This window comes from Acanthopagrus latus, chromosome 11 (genome assembly GCF_904848185.1).
Source record: "Acanthopagrus latus isolate v.2019 chromosome 11, fAcaLat1.1, whole genome shotgun sequence".
NCBI classification, from domain to species: domain Eukaryota; kingdom Metazoa; phylum Chordata; class Actinopteri; order Spariformes; family Sparidae; genus Acanthopagrus; species Acanthopagrus latus.
This window is the reverse complement of record NC_051049.1, coordinates 9,468,436-9,489,333: the sequence shown is the minus strand read 5'-3', so window position 1 is coordinate 9,489,333 and position 20,898 is coordinate 9,468,436. Positions and strand designations below refer to the sequence as shown.

At 43.3% G+C, this 20,898-nt stretch overlaps 1 protein-coding gene across 2 annotated transcripts in view; it reads left to right on the top strand.

The window, feature by feature from the left end:
- Positions 1 to 20,898, top strand: part of ncanb (neurocan b) — a 185,907-nt gene that overhangs the window by 129,489 nt on the left and 35,520 nt on the right. The window lies entirely within an intron of this gene.

Genomic DNA, 20,898 nt, shown 5'->3' with positions numbered 1-20,898 from the left:
AACAGTGTTGTACTGGTGTAAAGCAGCAATATGTAAAATATGTCCAGATAAAAAAATAAACTTGGTGTCACGGTGGTGATGTCACGATGGCTATGAAGTAGAAGTAGAGTCTGATTTGTCAAATACATAGTTCTTTTTTTCACTTCTTCTTTGTTTTCCTACATGAAACGTGGCTGATTATTTTAATGCGACCGTTCTCGCGCACGGAAAGCGAGTTAATGCTCGTAATATTTGCAGTATTTGTAGTTTATCTTGATGTCAGAGCCCACAAAGAGAGTGATTAGTTTTAAAGGTTAAGACACATCCTCGCTTTACATTTATATTGTGTCCATCTTTGTATATCTTGAGAATGAAGTCTCATTCTGTCTGACAGCAGCAGCTATTTCTGTTGAGTTCAGATGCGGCTTGTTGTGAAGGAAACGCATTAACCTGTCTCAGTCTATTACTGAACACAGATCAACAAATCACTGTGATTCTAACTGGAGCGGGAGTTAGGGAAATTATTTCTGGTCGACCTCGGTTTGTTCTTCAGAAAGACCTCAATCAGCCCATCAGGCATGTCTGTCAGTCAGGAGGTGGGGGGGGAAAAAAAAAAAAAAAAGAGAACAGGCAGATAAATGATTCTGAGGCAGTCGTGCGTCTGGAATAACCAGCAGATAGAAACAGACACATAAATGCTGTGTTTACTTCATGGCTGCTAGACGTGGGCCCTTTTTGGATTACCCAAATACAGAACATGTTGCGGGGTCAAGATGACTAAATCGTCCTCTTAAAAGGCAGCAATTACTCTTTTGCCACTGTTCTCTCTTCCTGTCTTCTGACCCCTCGTCCCTCCTCCATTTTCAGCGTCCTTTTGCTTGTTGAATTAGAGCAGATGACAGTACCTGAGCTCCTTCAGAGGAGCAACAGCAATTTGGACGAAGCGATACGCTCCAGCAGTCGTTGCGTTTTTTTCTTTCCTTACTCCACTTTCTCCTCTTTCTCCATAATCTGCATTTTAATTCCTCCTCAATTCCTCCAAGCAAATCAGCCAGCGGAGAGAGAACTGTCCGGAGCGCTGGTGGGAATAAAGTGGCCCACCGCATGTGAGAGAAGGTAAACACATCTCGGCCATCTTATTACAGTAACGTTCACAGGTGGTTTGAAAAACTCCCAGGTCAATTTCAGCAAAAATAAATTGAATAGCAACATCCTCTATCTGCGCACAGCAATGTCCTCGAGTTGGTTTTCTGCTCGACAGGAGGCACACCTGATGCTTTTTAAATATTATTTTGCACACCACACACACACACGCACACAAACTCTGGCCACAGCTCCAATCATGGTGATTAGATCTGAGTTTTTCCTCCCACTCCCTCCCTTCCTCTCCTCTATCGCTGCTCTGTACTTTTTCTTTATCAAATCAAATGTTGTTGTTTTTCCAATAACACTTACTATCAAGACCACACCTGTAATGCATTCATAATGCTTAAGCACTACACCCATAAACACACCGTGCTTTCTGACGCAGTCCACCAGCAGTCAAATTCAGTTACTGTTCGAACAAACTATCAACAACTACTTCTTTGCATGACTTAAGACAAACAGTGTCAGCTCAGGACACTCTGTGGACTAGTCGAGAGCATCCATAAAACAGCAAAAGCTGTAATTTATTAGAAGTCACAGCTTCTGGCCCTGTTCAGACCTGGTGTCAACATGTGTCCTCAGTGATCCGATCATAAGTGGACAGCTCTAAGTAGAGGTGTGAACACCTTCAAGATGCATTGGGGACTCATTTGTGATCTGTGCAGCATGTGACCACATTCTCTAAGCAGCATGTATGTGTCCTCTGCCAGATCTAAAGACCGCCCACTCAACTGACGTCCAGGAAACAAGAAGACACAGCAACACGTCTGATTTCCATTTGGTTTACTGTAATGTAAATCACGACTCTGTTATCAGCAGATGTTTTCGCGTGATTTTACGGGGCGGTTGAGTCGGAGGTGAAACTGAACAAGCTTTGTGAAATGGCTGCAGCAAATTTGAAACCATTCATGCCTCTTTGTTAATTTTGTTAATTAAATGCAAAACATTAAGTTGTTTCTCTCCTTGTATACGTGTCCAGATGTTGCAGCATCACTGTACCACTGTACAGTACCTGTGCTGTCATGTCTACAGTGCATCTTACCTCCTGTTTAAACACACTGTTCTATCTGATTTTACACTAAACATAATAAGGAGACTATTGACATTAAAAAACATGTCAAATTTTACATATTTTGCAATGAACAGTAACCAATATATTCGACTTGTTTGTCACCGTGGAGGAAGTCCTTAGACTTCTTTGAAAATATCGAGTATTATATATGAGTTCTGATAAACTTTATTAACTTTGTGAACTACTGTCAATCAAATTCTTAACTCATCACAGGACGGGCTGTCTGCTTTGTGATCAGATCACTCAGGACAGATTTTAATGCCAGGTCTGAATAAATGAGGCATCGCAAAGAACAGAGAAGTGTAGTCATAAGCATTATGGATGTTTGGTAATACACCATAGATGCCACTGCAATGCACTGTAGATGTGGTCCTTATAGACTATCCCTTTCCTAACATTTATCCCCATGACCATGTCTTCGCATCTGCGCCCCTGTTGTCATCCATCTCCTCTTTCTCTATAATTTCCCAGGCCCCTCTTCTATCACCCTCATACTCATTTTTCTCCCTCCCCTCCTCAACCCTCCACTACAGTATGGCGCTGTATTGAAATTGCTCCACGGTGCAGATATTGGGGTGAAAACAAGCCCACAGCCCCCCAGCATTCCTCCCAAATAACACATTTCATTTCCTGCCACACTGCCTAAGTCCCCCAACACAACCCCTAACCTCTCCCTCCCTCCTCTCCCTGGCTCCGTGCTTCCATCTCTTTCTTCTCCTCCGTGCTGCATTTTTCCTGTCAAAGGCCAATACAATTATTCATACAGAAATGTCTCTGTACTCATGCATAAAATGAAACTTATTCAAGCTCACACGCTCGCTCACCTGCATACTCGAATTGCCAAATATGCTCACAAGGATGTGGACAAAATATATTCTTCTTTTTTTACTGTCTTTTTGTATATATATCACTCTCTTCACGCTCTCGCAGATCTGGCCTCCCCTGCACACTAAAAACACACACATAGACACACACACACATAACTGTTTGGGGCTGCACTTATATAAAAACCAATATGTGCTCAAGACTATATGAAGAGCTAATGCATTACTCATGTTTTAAAGAGAGATCCGAGAGAAATACCCCCGCTGGGTTTCTGTATTAACTAATTCATCCTCTGAGACCCACTCCTCTCACATTGGCTTGTGCGATTGAGCTTGAAAGATTCATGAGGTTGAGGCTATTAATATCATTGGCCCCTAACCCACCTCACCAGTGTGTCCACAGATCTGAGTGATGGGGTCAAAGAGGATGGAAGGGGCTGGATGGCGGTGCAACCGACAGGATGTGGCTGCAGATAATGGATGTCTTTATTATAGATACACACGCGATTGTTTGTCCGCCGATGAGGAAACCCGGTGATTTCAGGCAGAAAGTGAGATCGTCGTGCTTAAAGCCAGAGGTAAAACTAAAGCTGAGTTATACCCAAAAGTGTAGGTCAAAGAAGAAATCTGCGGAAAGACAAAGTCTGAGTGAATTGCAAGGGTATGTAGGGCGAGACAGATGGAAACGGCCGGTGCTGCCACGCTGCTTCCCCTGAGGGCTTCCCATTCATTCCGTCATTAATGATGGAATGGCTCTATGTGTTTGGCTCCAAATCCTCCAAATTCTGCTGGTTGGGTCAACAAGTTGTGGAGGTTTAAACTGCATTTTCTTGGCTCCTGCTTTCTCCGGCAAAGCAACATCTGCTGCTGGCCGACGGGTGGAAGAATGCACCGTTAGAAAATGATGATTCATGCAATGATGAGTAACTCGATTGCTTATGTAAGGTACAACAGCACAGACAAACATAATGAATACTGGAAAACTGAGATTCTAATGTTTGCAGGAAAGTCCTAAAAAATCTGTTGCATTTTTCCTGGGCAAGTGCCTCCAGCAAACCATATTTGTTTGGGTTTGGTTTTTTTTGTTTTTTTTTTACATTTTTGTACTTATCTGTGTGCACCTTTGTGTTTTTGTACTAAAGACTCTACTAAACCAGGATGCCTCTATTAAAACTAATCAACATTATCCTGCAACCATCATAGCTGAATATTAAAGTGTTGCTTTTGTAAAATCTAAATGTATTTGATGTAATCCTTTATTACAGCTAACATGCAAAATCCATAACCAAAAACTGTGCAGGCTTTTTCACAAGTGGCTGGTGGTGATGGTACAGTGTCTTGTCGTAGTGTGAATGGTGTCTCTGTCTCAGCCACTCCACCTCCCTATCACTTGTTTCTGCACTATGTAACTTCAGTGAGAGGGTACTTACTGTCAGCAGCCTTTTAGCTTAGCATGATGACCAGAAACGCGACTAACAGCCAGTTCATCACATCTGAAAATCACTCATTCACATGTTTTATTCATTTGGTCAATATTTACAAAAGTTGTAGAAACTTTTTGTTGATTTTGTAGTTTTGAACAGGACGATTTCTTTGGCTGGGTGAAGCCACGTCCTTGAGCTCCAAAGCAGAGGATGGAATAAAATGAATTGCTTGTCTTGATACTGCACGTTATAAACTGCAACTTGGTGAAATATTGTGGGGGTTTTTTCTGAATAACTAAAGCAGCCTGACAAAGACGTAACAGCATACGACTCGGCACAGCGGCTGGGATGAACCATGCGTGAGGCTGGATGCTGCAGCGAGAATGTGTCTTTTGTGTGATTGATGACCGGCAGTTTGTCTCAGTTTGTCGGCAGCTGAGGAGCTCTTAAAGGACTATGATTGGCTGGCTCAGCCTGTACCGACATGCCTCATTAATTCGTCCACGCCACTGGCTCCCTCAATCAGCATTATGATTGGCTCTACCTTCCCGCCCACCGCACGTACTCTTACCTGAGTCGTGCCAACAGCAGCGGCAGCGATGCGCATACGAAGGCATACACAAATATGGAAGCACACAACGCCAACATCACAAATACAACCTCAAGCACTTGCAGATGTGCATCAATTAAACTCTGTTCACTTTCTATGAGAGACAGAGGCGTAATTTCCCTGTTCCAATCAGCGAGGACTCTCCTTCCACTCAGAACTCCTCCGGACAATGAGAAACAAAGGACATACTGGCTGCAGAGTTGAATGACAATGAGCTGCAGGGCTGTGTGTGTGTGTGTGTGTGTGTGTGTGTGTGTGTGTGTGTGTGTGTGTGTGTGTGTGTGTGTGTGTGTGTGTGTGTGTGTGTGTGTGTGTGTGTGTGTGTGTGTGCGTGTGTGTGTGCGTGTGCGTGTGTGTGAGAGAGAGAGAGAGTTCGGCAGTATCTCGTCGGTATAAACACACCTGCAGATTAATGAGCTGCTGGCCAAGTTGCCGGGACTCACCTCTCTCTCTTTATCTCCTTTTCTCTCCCTCTCTCCCTCCCTCCCTCTCTCTCCCTCTCACCCACACACACACACACACACACACACACACACACACACATGTGACACACTTGTGACACACACGCCACCTTGAGTTGCCTCCTCTTTACCGCTCTTCTTTGTAATTTACTCGTCAGCTGAAGTGTCGGGTACAGCGAATGAATATGCATGTGTGCGTCTGATATGTGTTTAGTTTAGCTCAGTGTGTGTGTGTGTGTGTGTATGTGTGTGTGTGCGTGTGTGTGTGCGTGTGTGTGTGTGTGTGTGTGCAGTGCTGGATGGATGGAGGCAGTGACTCTGTATACACTGGGTGACAGCTGTAGGAGGAAGTGAAGCATACAAAGGCTGGCCACGTAGAAAGCGGGACAAATTGATTTCCCATGAAGACGGGGAAGTTGGTTTTTACACGGGGTGGGGGGGGGAGCTATCAGCATACCAGAAACACTCACACAACACACACATACAGACACACAAACACCTTCCCATCGGAACACAAGCTTCTATCATCCAATGTAAAAATGGTTCGAGTTATGCTAAATTCGTATGAGAATGCACACAAACATAAGAACATGAACATGAGCACTCAAGCAGCAATAAGCATAAACATCATGTGCTCTGACCTCTCCCCTTTAAAGCCCCCTGTGAAGTTTCGAACCACCAGAACTAAGGAGCACCAGCGTGCCGTGTTTGTATTATGTGCGTGATGCAAAACAATTCACATTCAAACGTTGCTGTTGAGCTATGCCATCGATAAGATGTTGGTGGTTAATGTGCCAGCAAACGTAAGAAAGAGGCAACTGAGGACTAGGTGAGATGGTGGCTGCGCAGGCGAGGTGCACAACACCGACACTCTCTGATTTTATGATAAGAGAGAGTGCTGAGTGTGAATGTCATGATTCAATTCGAGTATCAGTGATTTGTGTCAAATATCTTTCTTTGCAGATGTCTGCTTAGTTGGACCTTGCTCTGATTCACTGATCTCATGTAAAAACAATATTGATTTTGGTTGTTACAAACAAGACTGTATTTTAATAAGTGAATCATAGCCAGCTCAGTCAGAAAAATCACAAGCCTGAAACCTCCTCTTTAAGAAAAAGGGTTTTGCCGGTTATTCATCATCTTTGCATTCCTGTGAGGATGTGTGGATCCTCACACATGTAGCAGCACATACATACTGTCGTATATGTGTACACCCACATGTACACGTATTGTACACACTGCGAGTACCTGAGCCAACAGATAGAGGTTTTTGCTTTTTCTTATCTCCATGGCAGCGGCAGAGTAATTCAGGAAAAAAGTAGCAGGAGACAAGAGTGTGATAAAGCGCGATGCTGCAAGAGATCATGAAAGAGAGGGAGACAGAAGAGAGCTGATTGAGAGGATAAAGTCCTTGACCAGGCCTGAGGATGATCGGCTGTCACAAATTAGCTAAAAAAGACAAAATAAGAAATAATTCCTCTTTAAGATTAACCAGAGGCAGTGTGTTTGGTTCATGAGCCCTTTCTTCTCAGATATAGATTTAAAGATCCAACATCAGAGCTTCTCTAGGCAGAAACACGTCCTTATATAATGTCGCCGTCAGTGATTAATTGAATCTGACAGCGCTAAGGAAAAAATAGATAATTTCACTCTACTATTTCCTCTTTAAGTATGTCAGAAATAGCGACAGGAGGCAGAGAATAGCCTGTCACTCACCCCTCTGGGGAACTGCTCTACTTTAAGAGTAGAGTTATTGTATTTTTTTTAAGTGTGTACGCTCACACAAGTAAGGAACAGGAGAGAAGGAAGTGAGGAGGAAGGAGGGAAGGAAAAAGAGGAGGTAGGAAGCCAAAGAGGAAGCTACAAATTGTAAGGGAAGAAGACAGGTGGAAGATGGAGGGAGGAGGAAGGTGAGAATGAAGGGAAACGTGATGGCTTACGAAATCCATTTTAAGAGTAAGGCATGTAGCTCCTCTAAGCTGAGGTGCGATGTGTTAATGATCCCACCCTGGGTGTCGCGGGCAGATAAAGTTGTCAAGGAACAGACTAGAACCCACAGGGCCCAGAGGGACGCTACCTCTGCTAACACCAGGAGCCCTTAAGGGACACCTGTAAACCCTCCCGATTCAAAGGAAATTAGCCCGGTAAGACCCACTGGGCAAAGGAGGATAAACTTGCCATTTAGAGATCTCCAGAGGGAGGTAGAGAAAATAGAAGGTAAAGAAACACGGAGGTGACTAATGAAAAAGGAGTGTGGAAGGCAGCGAGGGAAGGAAATGACTGCGGAGGGAGAGAAATGAGGGGAAGGAAAGGAAAAAGGGTTTTTTTAAAAAAGAATGACTGCAACCCCAGTTACAAAGAGGTTGGGATGCTGTGTGAAAAGTAAATAAAAACCAGCCCAGTCAACAGGATACTGCGTGTCAGTTACCATTCATGCAGACCACGGCAACATCCGAGGCTGATGTGTGTACATCACATTATAACCCACCTGTTCCAGCAGGTGGTGGAGGAGGAACAACAAGGCTGCCAAAACAGGCGACTGCAATTCAAGGAACGCCACTTTTAAGGACATCTGGAGACTTTTCCAGTGTTTTTTGTGGCGACCAAAGTCGGCTATTTTCCACAGGGAAGTGGAACCATATCTATCTGTGATCATGACCGTGGTGTGTTTCTAACCCTAATCAAGTGGTGTTTGTGCCTAAACCTAAGCAGAGTATGAAGAATGGCTTTGTGACAAGATAGACATAGAGGATTCAACCTTAACAAACGTGTTTGTTCAGGTTTTTGAAACATAAAGCAGCTTTGAGCATCTGTGGATTTGCAGAAACGTACTTAGTTTACATTTATCTTGGCGATTGAGTTGGGACAGGGTGAGTCTCACCACTCTGTGAAAACTTATTGATATATAGATGTCATTTTAACAGGCACAGATCTTTTACAAATGTTAGCATTGTTTTCTTTTTTATCTGGGTTGTACAAATGCTGATGTATCTTTGGATCTATTCTGCATTTCCTGTATTTTTTAAATCTTCCTCCATCTCTAGTTGCTGTGTCTCTCCTTTTGTGAGAAGGCCAAAAATAGAGTGATCGGATGGTACTGGTGGCACTGTGGCAGCTTGCTTCGGCTTCTCCTGGCTCTGACTTTCATGCCCCTACTCCCACACAAAATATAAACAGACACTCAAAATGGAGCCTGTGAATACACACACAAACACACACATCTATACTGTATGGCGTCTGGGAGAGGAGTCAGGCTGTCAGAACTGAAGGCTAGCGGAGCGATGTGAGATGTTGTGACACTTTACCTCATTACATTTTCCCAGGCTGTTATGAATGTTGCAGCAGCGCTGTCAACCAAAGCGAAGACCTGTCTGAAACATACCGTGCACACACACACATCCACAGTCATTGCACGCATGCACATTCACGCCGCGGCACATGAATTACTCTGATTCTTTTGCTCTTTTTATATTTCATGTTGTGGTATGATTTTTGGAAATGTCTACAAGGCAGGTTTCAGGCTCACTTAGCTCGATTCCCCCTGATGCACAAAGAAAAGTCTGGTAAACCCCAGACGATTTGGATCGTTGCCTGCACGCGGCTCTCGGTACATCATCGGGGCTCCGAGATGTAATTGCGTCTGGGGCTAGTGGTGAGGTAACACATCCCCGTTCGTTCTCACATCTCCGCCAAGTAAAAAGGATGAAGCCTTTTCTGTATTTTCACCAGAAACCCCAGTATGAAGGACTTTTCTGATAGGTTGATCAGCATTGCACTGAGCTCTCTGGAGAGCAGCGCAGAGCCTTGGGCTGTACCAGAGCTGCTGTGTAGTCTGTACGTTTCCACTTCTCCCCACTGATCCTGATCCCTTTGTAATCCACCCGCACCCAAACACAGCTGACAGCCTGCGACTCTATGGCATACTGCTGCCGCCGACACACACGTGCACACAGAGACACACACGACCCACACAACACACACTCAGGTGCAAGCGGAAATGCAGGCACACACGCTGTGTCCAATTTGTATCAGTTATTATATTAAATACACTCCGAAACACTGAAAAGTAGTCATAGTTTAGCGTCTGTTTTCATTCTTAAAATATTACCTCCATTTTGTAGCTGCAGTGAAGTTTTCAGTCATATCACATCATCTCCAACAAAAGAGGACTTTTTCCAGTTGGCATGGATAGATGATCAACACTCCATTTATCTCTGAGCACTTTAAAGTCTTCTCAGACTCAAAAGTTTTTTCCTGATCTTCAAAACACAAGTTGACAAAATAATCTCCTGACAAGGTCCATTTGGTAGCTGTTCTGGCTCATGTGATGGGATCAAAAGTTGCAGAACAGCCACTAAAAGGATCTTTAAGAGGGTAAAGTTTTCTCTGTGTTATCTGATACCAAATCCAGGGCTCCAGACTGGGACATTAGTTGCATTGTGCCACTACTTTTAGAAAAACACTGCAACCAAACTTAGTAAGTAATTCAAGTAGAACCACCAGTGTGACTTGCCAATATGACCCCTTTTAAATCATCATCATCATCATCATCATCATCATCATCATCATCGTATATCATGTGAATCACCAGGAGCTGCATCTCCCCTAGTAACGTTTTAACACAGCCACCCAGTGCAGGAAGTGGACAAGAGATTACCCATGACATGATTATGATTGAAGTGTAATGAGGTTACAGCCATTTCATACATGGGCAGAGCCTGCTGTATATGAAGTGGATCTACTGATGTGCATTTAGCTCATGCTGGATCTGATGAGCCAGCTGTCAGGGGCTTGTCTGTAACAGAGAATTCAGTCTGCAGACTTCTGACTGATAAACCAGAGAACTGCAGAGTAACACTGGGCTTAGAGCGTTGTTGTATGGTTCCTCACATTCCCTCTCTCTTGAAAAAGTCCCTCTGAAATGGTTTTGTCCACCACAGTGAATCTAACGATGAACTACTACATACCATAGATAGCTGTAGCACCAGTACCACTAGTTGAAAACGTTAATTTGGAGAAGTGGAATCACATTCACACTTTCCTAAGCTTAAAATAAATTTGCCAACCTTTCTGTGCTATTTGCCAAACAGAATTGTGTAAGAAGTTCATGCACTTGATGCAGCGTTCACACGGGAAATCCAGCACGATGAAAGGGTTTAATTTCTTCTTGTTATATGGCCTTTTGCAAAGTCTCAATTCAACTCACGTTCCACTTTGATAAAAAATACAAAAGAGATTATAGAGAATATCAGGGGATGTGTGTCCTTCTGGTAAGCCCAATATACAGTATCTACTCTAAAGATCTAATAATACTGTCATAATTCTGTACTAAATGCACCATAATCCAGCACTTATTATGGGTGAGAAATCCATGTTTCATATCTTTTCTGTCAATCATTTTGTTTTTCAGGCGTGTGTTTGCAACCAAAGAATTGTAAGCACACGAAATATGGAAGGAGTTTTAAAGGGAAAAGGTTAAACACCTGTTCAGTTTTACTCTCATATCTCCTCTGCTGGGCTCTTTCCTGAGATAACAGAGGAAAATAATCTTTGGACAAGGCAGAAATCCTTTTACACAGAGGGCTCCTGTGTTTTTTCAGCTGCTACAAGGGATGGATGTACAGTTCGATGGTCTTGTCTTCCACAAAGTCTGTACCTGCAGTTTAACTGCAGTGAGACTGAAACGAAGTTTTAAAGTGGCAGCCCTCTCTTTAAACAGCTGCAGGGTCACAATGAGTCAGATATGCCAAGGAGTTTATGTTTTCACCTGTGTGTGTTTAGTTTGGTTAGTTGCTTTGGTTGGTTGGTTGGTTGGTTGGGTTAGGGTTAGGTGATCAGCATGCATGGGACTCAAACAGATTGAAGTCAGAAGCAAAAACACCTCTTGCTCTCTGTTAGCAAGTGAGTGGGCGTCCACACATCCTAAACTACACATCAAGTTTGTGCTTGCAGCTGTGTATATTTATTCCATGTGCACACACGTCGTGGTCTGCCAACACACACTCTCAAGAATACAAACATTTGAGGAGTGTGATTCTGTGCTGCACTCCTCACACACACACACTATTTACACAGACAGACACATACATTCACATCGACATTCATTTGACGCTCTTTCTCATTAATGCTGGTGGTACACACACAGCAACACACAGGCTTTATGGTTATTGACACAACACAACATGGTCCATTGAGTGGCCATGCTGTTTGGACGAGTGGCGGCTCAATAGAAAGGTATCCATCTTTGTAGAAGGGCATGGAAATGTCAATGCCCCTCAGCTAGCTAAAGGAAGTCAATCATCCGGGGTCTTGCACAATGAAAGATGACAAACACAAAAGAGCCTTTCAGTGAAAACCTTTGTGTGACAAACATTTCCATTTCAAAGGCGTCATTTTACAGGATGTCATGTCAATTTATTTTTACATAATGTCGGCTGTGGTTCGGAGGCAATTAGGAGACTCAGAAAAAAGGGGGGGGTGACCAGATCTGTCACTGCCGTTGGTTGATAAGGGGGCAGACAGGCACACTGTGTGTTTGTAAGAGTGTGTTTCTGTACGGGTGTGTGTCACAGATTGGTGATTGGTGAGCACGGTTGAATGAATGTGAGTTTTTCTTCCAACTAGCGGGCGAAAAACTCTTCCTATGTAGCGTATACTGTCCCTTCACGCCCTGTCAGATGTGAAGTCTCCTGGTGGCATTTAGTGGTTCAAAGGTTCTCTGTGTAATTGATCAGACTGCTGTTTGATCTGTACGTCTGGCATTTAGTCTTCATAGGAAAATGTGCTTTTCCGGCCCTGTTACCTGGCCGGCTTACAAATGCCCACGCCCGCCACCGACGGACATTTGGTGCGGATAGATTATATACGACCTATAATGAGATTTGCTTGTGTATCTGCGCACATGCACTGCGGCGTCTGAACAGAAACACGCCGCGCTGTAATGTCTGAAATTCTTGTCATCATTATTTTTTTTTCCCGTGAATTTTCCCCATGAATGACTTTCTTTCTCTCCTCAACCTCTTTTTTTTTTGTCTTTTCAACTTTCTTCATTGTCGCTGCCCTCTTCATCTTTTCACTTAATGAAACACTTTTTATCAGAGTTTTTCCCAATTTGCCAAAGCAATTACGCCTGAGACATTTTTTTTTTTTTTTTTTTGCAGTAACAGGACTCTCACTCCTGCAGAACTTTCCCCCTTCAAATGTTAAATAGCTCAACAGAAAAAAGTGTGACGCAGCACTGAATCCCACCGCTCCCAGCACTCTTTCAAACAGTCATTGTGTTGACAGGCAAATGGCTGCAATCTTGACCCTCTCAATAGATATGTATAGTTGTTTTGGCATTCAAAATGGGCAGCTGGCATCTTTGCTCCCTCTCCACTGCACTCCAGCTACATCGCAAACACCTTAACACAAGAGCGGCAATCACTTTAAAAAGCCACACGCAGATGAAATTGTAGCTATTTTTGTGTCAAAGCCCACAAATGCTGAAAGTAAAAAATAACTCAAATGCTTCTCGCGTTGACATATCCTTCTATTTGATGTTGTGGGTGAATATTTATGAGCGTTCGGTGCAGAGAAGAGGATGTTTGCAAAACAACTCACTGCTACGCAAAAATAAAAACACAAAACAACAACAACAACAAAAAAAACCAGATGACCAAAAGAAATCAGATGCTATTTGTTTTGATGTGATAAGAATCCAGACGTGTCAGACTGCGGCTTTCTCCCTGCAGATTAATGCATGAATGGTGTGCATATAAAGGTATTTACCTCTGACCCTGTCTGACAGTATCATCATGTTAGAAAACATCTATACAGTGAATTCTTTGTTACAGCAAATACAAAATATGAGATTAACATTGCTGACCCAGATTTGATTTCCTAAAAATGATTTAAACGGATTTGTTACGTTTTTTTCTCTTATTTTTGTTTGTTTGCTTTGTTTTTTAAATGAAAGGAAGATCAAGTCCTATTCATCACTGGTCCGTGTGGTTAGGTGTGATCGGAGCACCTGCATGTCACATGGTATTCTGTGTCTCTGCGGCTAAACAAGATGTCAAACCGCGGTCAACATTCAAGACCCTTTAAACTTCGAATCTCCAGTAACATTTTCTATAACATTAAAAATTAAAATAGGCCACGATCAAAGTTTAACCACTGTGAGTTATTATTGTGAGTATAACTGTAAGAAATACTCAGAAATACAGAAAATGTTCATGTGGGAAACTGTCTTCACATTTTTATTTTTTTTTTTCTGGAATATTATTAGGAACAGAGAGCATCTAACCAGCAGATGACGGTCCCAAAACGACAAGAACGTAAACACTAGGCAGAATCCAATTTAATGTCAAGTTGACACTGTTCACAAATAACAACGAAATAAGGTAAAGAAACAAAACGAGACGGAACTTTGAGAGCCTCGGGGCAACATCTCATTTCAAGGATCGGATGGCTGAGCACATCCTCGATACAGGAATACTAAACAGGGCTAATGAAATCAATCTGGTGTGACGTTCTCCATACAGCTGCAGTCCTTGTAAAGTGTTTTACTCTTATTCCTAAACCAACTTCACTGGGGGTTGGTAAACCATTCACTTTCAGAGACCCATATTCTTATTTGGGGGGTGGGCGGTACATCTGATTTCCCTTTTTGATGCATTTTTTATGTGATTCTTATAGTGTGGCTGTTCTTGAAGTTGGAGTTAGGAAAGTTACGCAGTAATCAGATCTCCGGATCCAGTGGAACGACAACTGTCCTGAATGTCAAAACAAAACCCTGAAGTTTTTTTAGGGCACTGCCGCACTGTGTTCATGTAGCATTCAGTCGCCCTTAGTAAGAATATAAAACTATGTTTTCAGGGCCTGTTAGATGCTTTTTTATGGAGTCCTCACTTGACACCAAAGGCAAAGAAAACCTTCAATTGTAGACCCAATCATATTCATAACACGTAGTGTCATCTCAGAATTCATTGATCTTACACTTGTAACTAACAGGAAGAACATTTGATTTTACTGATATTAGACTCCAACTTAATCTTATCAAACCTCATGCTACTCATTGACACCTTAATAGGAGAAATCTGCAGCGTGGACAAATTACCAATAGCTTAAAAATGGACTGAGTGCCGCTTTTATGTTTTCATTTGTGTCTAATGTGGCAATTTAATTAACCCACAGACCTCTCAGGCTTCCCTAATAGTCACTTAGAGAGTTATGTTATTTAAAGTGTGTAACTTTTGTCCAGAGATTAAAAAAAAAAGCCTCTTAAATCTTTTGGAAAATCAGGGACTTCTTGTCTAAATGTAGCCTCATTATTTGAGCGCAGGATTTCCTCCACCTCCTCATATTAAAAAGAATAACAGACTGTATATGATATATATAATGTGCCATAAAAAAATCAGTTCCAACTGGAAGCAAGAAGTTTGTCTCTTGTAACCATGCAAGAGCTTTTATGGCAAAGTTAAGTGGCCACTGACAGAATATACCATGTTTATATGCACGCCAGTCCTTGGCTGACATATCGATCCTTCTCTCCAAGCCTTTACTACCCTCTGAGTGGACCCCCCCCCCCTTTTCTGCTGGTCTCTTCCTGACCAAAACCCACAAGGATTCATAGCCGTGAAATTGCTGATTGCAGTTGAGGGCTCATTTACAAAATGGAAAAAGAGCTGTTTACTTTTTATTTGGCTCGAGCATTCACAAAACGGACCAGCTCGGGCGAGAATTGAAAGCATAAATCTCTCTGTAGTAAAGCAGAAAAAGGCCCTCCAGAGTTGGGCAAAGTCATAGAGAGGACATAGGGATGGTGGATGGTTTTGGGCAGGGGAGGGAGAGTGGGCAGGTGATGGAGTTGATCTTGGGCTGGACATAGCTCTGGTCGAGTACACAGGTAATAGAAATTTAATCTGATCTATTGAACTGACAAATAATCCCAAAAGGGAAATGGGGGACGGCTGACCCAGGCCCCCTCTCCCAGCCGATTTCTGTTTGCTCTCCGTCTCCTTCTTTCTCTCCGTGTTTCTATCTCTTTCTCCGTCTCCTTTTCAATTATTCATACCCTGGTTTCGACACATGCCTGCAGTAAGCCTCCAGATATTCTGTCAACCGACACCACCCCCGGTTTGTCTGGCTGCTCTCTCACTCTCCTCCTCCATATTTTTTGTATCTCTATTTCCCCATCCTCTGTCCTCAAACTCGTCTCTTCTCCTCAGATACAAACGGAGAGGTGGGCGGGGGGTGAGGGGGGTAAACAACAAGTTACATATTTATTCTGCAATCAAACAACCCTGTCCGAACGATGTATTTCTCAATCAGCGGTGAACCGCATTTAAACCTCAATTTCATATCTATATCCCCTCTGCCATTCTGTTAACCACATCAACTTTTACATCCATTTGCTGCCTCTCCTGACAGATTCAAATTAATAACGTTGGCTCAAAGGAAAGCTGATAGCGTTGCTAGTGTGTTAGTTGCACCCAGCAATTACCACATTGCCTGGCACCTGTTTATCCCTCCATCCATTTCTCTGCCAGCAGATAAGTGGAGCGCTGCTCTCCCCGGCTCCCTGGAGACCCCACTAGTGCCCAGGCCTGATTTTGTTGTACTGGGGAGTGAGCCAGAGATTGGTGGACACACACATAAAAATGCACAAATTCAGTCAAAGACACACACACACACACACACACACACACACACACACACACACGGACACGGCCACCTGCTTCACTTGGACGCTTCCCTTATTAAGCCAGTTGGGCAGAGAGGACGCTCAGTGGACGGAGCTGCTGCACTCCAGCTCTCGTCTCTCTGAGACAAGGAAGGTGGACGCCATCATCAGTGGGTTGTCTTGACAGTCTGAACTGTGGTCACTTCAATTGGATGACATTTAAAAGCTGAAGGTGGAATTTGAGATGTGTAACTATGAGCATACTTCGGTGACATGGAAGCTATTTTAGAAGACAGTCGCTGGTCCTGTATGCAGTGTTTACAGGTCTTAGAGAGAACTATTTCATATGTCATGTAAGCAGTTTAAAGCCTCTTGTGGCTCCAGGGGAAGCTGCATGTGATCTGATATTAACATGGTTGTCAAATGCAGAACACTGAGGCAGGCAGGTTAAAAAACTAAAATGATAGCTGAGGTGCAAAGTTCACAATATAAAATACCAGCAGCAGAAGGAAGGAAAAACGGCTGGCAAAGAGCAAAAACTAAAGCACAAAGTGTAAAGTGCGCATACATACAGTGAGTTTACGCTTCAGTGAAGTAGAAGGCGTGTTGCGTCAAGTAGTTCATGTAAGGAACAATGCTTTGCATTTTCATTGGTTCTGAGTTGTTGAGTGAGGAAGACTGAGCAGATAAAAACGAGGTTAATAAAGTTTTGCCCTAAAACCCATAAATAATAATCATTGTTCTGAGCAGAGTCATTTTATGCATTTTAAAGTGATGTCTTGAGGGGATCTTTAGTTCTCAACCATGGAAATATAGAAGTTTTACCAGGGAGAACTTACACGCTCCCCTCAAAGCTTTCAACTGAATCATCACTACAATAAATATGACATCACCTATTGTGTGATCAGATAACCTGAAGGTCCATTCAAGGATGACGTGATAAAATCCCCACGACAGCTAAGCAAACTCCATCTGCTGAGGTGTGTTTGACTGATACTGGAGGCCAGTATTTGAGAGTATGAATTTTCCACAACAATCCTTCAATTTAGCTGAATACCGACTGAGATATGTTGTCAGACATTTTACAGTCAGGCTTCTATAGTTCGCCAACTACATGATGGAGACAACATTTCTAAATCAACTCAAACACATCTTTGGCAGGGTGGCGTTTAGCTCAGTGGGTTTTCTGTCGGGTCTTCAGCTGTTCAGTCAAAAGGCCAAAAAAATATACTTAAAAAAGAAAAAATCTTTGACAAAGCTGTGCTGCAGTTAACTCAACCTAATCAAGTTCAACTAAGCAGCCGTTTGATTGCAAGTGACAAGGTCCATCTCACACAGTCACGTGTCCTGTTGTGTTGATGATCCATTGTGCTTAAATTTCTGCAGACATTTTCAAAACTTGATGAGAAGAACTTCAGTCTGTTCCAGCTGCAAATGTCTGGAGTGTGCAGATAGTGTCTACCCACCGACTGTGTCTCCTCTAATAGCCGACGTTCAGAGCTGCATCTTATTGAGCCCAGAGCTCCTAAAATTCCCCGACTCTTTACCTCAGTGCTACTGTGCTTAATGAGGCCAGATGCTGACTCGTATTAGGCCCAGTAGCTGTTTTTCTCTTTTTTTCTGTTTTTTGAACAGCTGTACCGTCAAACTGCTCATCTGTTGGTTCACAGTGTGAAGGGATGGATATTTTCAGTCGCCATCATTCATCGTACATCATATTTTAATTACATGGAGCGTCTCCGAGGAGATCCAGGCATCTGTTTTCATGTAGCTGTGAATCATATGCATCTTCTCAGGTCCGGTTTTGTCCAGCTGTACTTTTTTTTTTTTTTTCCTCTTTTCTCTCTTTTTCTCTGGACTGGATATCCTTAAAGTAAATTTAGATGGTTCTAAAATTGGTGCGCTTTCTTGTCAGAGAACACTCAGATGACAAAAGAGTTTCTTCCAACCATTATTTCTTTTACTTAATTTTATCACATCATACCAGGGCTCTCTGCAGGCGGATTAATTGGCTCAGGAAGTTTCTATTCTGCTGTTTGTCCTTTTTCCTTCAACACCATTAACTCAGCATGGCCTCGCTTCACCGCGAGGCAGTACATGATCGAGCACTTTAGAGACTGGAGCCTTAAAATTTTAATGATAATATTATGTTTAGCTGTAATAAAGGTCTTTGATTTACGTAGCTCACATGGCTGGCAAAGGATACCTCGTGCACTTTATTTTCTTTCTCCGTGGCTTTATTAATAATGCTGCAGTCTGTCAACAACAACGATGGACAACCGTGTTACTCATGTCAATCTACAGTCATGTATCTCCCAACTATTAGAGCTCTTGGTCACGCATACAGCGAGATGAAAGTGGCCCTCCAGCGTTTCAGGTCTTTCATTCGACCCTCTCTGCCTCCAAAATGTCCACCTTCATTTGAAAACAAGCTTGTAACACAGGCCCAAGCATAGACAACCCTACTTACATCACTCTGACATCATCCGGGTTTTTGTTTCGTTTCGAACTTTGAAAAGCTTTCTCCGGAGCCCCTGGAGACATTATGTAACGGTCTTCAGTGGGGTGATCAAGCCTTTGTTGTCGTCACAAAATGTGAACCAGCCTTCGCCTTGATTATCCAAACCGATCTTTAAACACATTTTCTGTTTTCTGTGTTTTTGTATGAGGCAATCTTACTGTACCTGATTTCTTATCTTGTTTTCTTTTTTATTACATTTTATTTTTCCAGCACGTCATGAGTCAAACAGACTCTGACTCAACCTGAAGTCTCCTATTTTCAATCATGAAGGCTTTTTTTCCACTGTAATAGAGCACTGCAGCATTGATGACAGGGGCCACTAGCTGCCACACAACCAGTAGCTTCAGTTGTCCCTAACCTGACAGGTGCTTGTTAGGGGGACGCCGTTTGGCGCGAATGTATTAAGGGCGTCGCTTGTTTGGAGAAGCTGTTTCAAAACCCGACTGTTTCCCCCTAAAAATCAGTTTGTTTTTATGTATGTCAACACAGCAATCGAGCTTGGGTGTCAAAAAAAAAAAGGGCAGTAACAGATTTCCCTGAGCGCTAGGCTCTGAACTATTACTGCACAAGATGTCTTGTTGTCTTCCTGTCTTCTCGTCCTGTTTGTCATTATTCATAGCGTGAGGTTAATGCTTATAATCAGTTATTACAGTTTTAAAGTGCTGCATGAACTGCTGTTAGTCATTGGAATTTGATTTTCTCCAGTGTCAGATAACAATCTGCAAGACTGTCCGACGAGTGAGTTAGCTGTCAGTCTGTGTAACTTTACGTCTCGTCCTCTTTTGTTTGAGTTGTAAAACATCAGTATGAAAAGATCAGAGGTGAAAATGCGACAAAGGATCATTTTTCCCTTGTTCCAGATCAAATGAACCTCTTTACAGGCGTGAATGGAGGCTATGAAAAGTGAAAGTGCTGAAATGGAATGATTAAAATACAATGCATGCGATTCATGTCAGTTCGGGGGTCACGTTGAAATGCTTCTGAGCGCCGCCATCAGCCCATAGGCCACAGTTTGAGAACCCGTGCAATGGTAATGCCATCTCATTCCAACTCTGGCAGGGTCTCTACCTCCTGCATCTAATTCAGCCTTTAATATCAGTCAGCCCAGAGCGGTGTACCAGCAATGAAGCTGTCACGCTGTTTTATCCGAACAGACTCTTCCGCCCCAAAACGCTGTCTGCCTGGAAAGCCCCTGTAATCCAACCCCCCGAAAACTTGCCAACTTCCCAGACTCGCAGCATCATATCACCTCCGTCTTTCTCCGCCCGCCTCCGTCCTTGTTTTTCATTACCTCTCCTTCACGCCGCCGTTCTCCGTGTTCTCCGTGTTTTTCGAGCAAACTCTCTATCCCCGCATCTTTCCTCACTCTTCACACTCCTCGCCCCCCCCCCCCCCCATTTCCATTCACTCCCCTCTCCTCCTGTGACCTCTTGCCAAGCCTCCAGGGACTCTCTCAGTTGCGGGATACCGGCTGCAGTTTTAATGATTTTGCCCCCAGGCCCAGATCAGCCAGAGAAATACAGTTAACATTTTTTCAAGAGAGCTGGAACTCTCACCCCTGCAATGAAGCTGCCAAATATGTGTGTGTGTGTGTGCGCGCGTGTGTGTGTGTGTGTGTGTGTGTGTGTGTGTGTGTGTGTGTGTGTGTGTGTGTGTGTGTGTGTGTGCGCGTTAAAATTTGCATGTGAGTGCACGCAAACATTTAGACTGAGAAATACCATCCGACTGGTTGCATCTCCCTGTTTTTGTGTTGTTGTTGGTTTTTTTTTAGCTGCTAGCGAGACAGGCAGTGCATCAGTGTGAGCAGAAGATGGAGGCCCATCCGACTAAATGTCCTCCTCCGTCTAACGTCCACGTCTCTCTCTCTCCCTCTCCCTCACTCTTTTTCTACCTCACACCCGACTCCGCTCTCTCCTCGCTCCGGTTTGACAGCAGAAACCGCGGCACGTCCTGCAAACACGTTGCAATTAGCATCATGCGCTTCAGTGCATCCCAAACCGCTTGCTGATGAAGTTCAATCAATTGGCTTTAATTATAACTTTCTCAGAAACGCCTCTAATCTCTCCAAAAGTTTCAACCTCTGGGGGGGTTTGTTCAGTTACAACCTGCGGCAGGTAGTTTTGGAAAGTAGCCGCTCGGAAAAGTGTGTGCAAGAAGTGTGTGTCTGCATTTATTCTGACTCAGCTCCTCTCTTC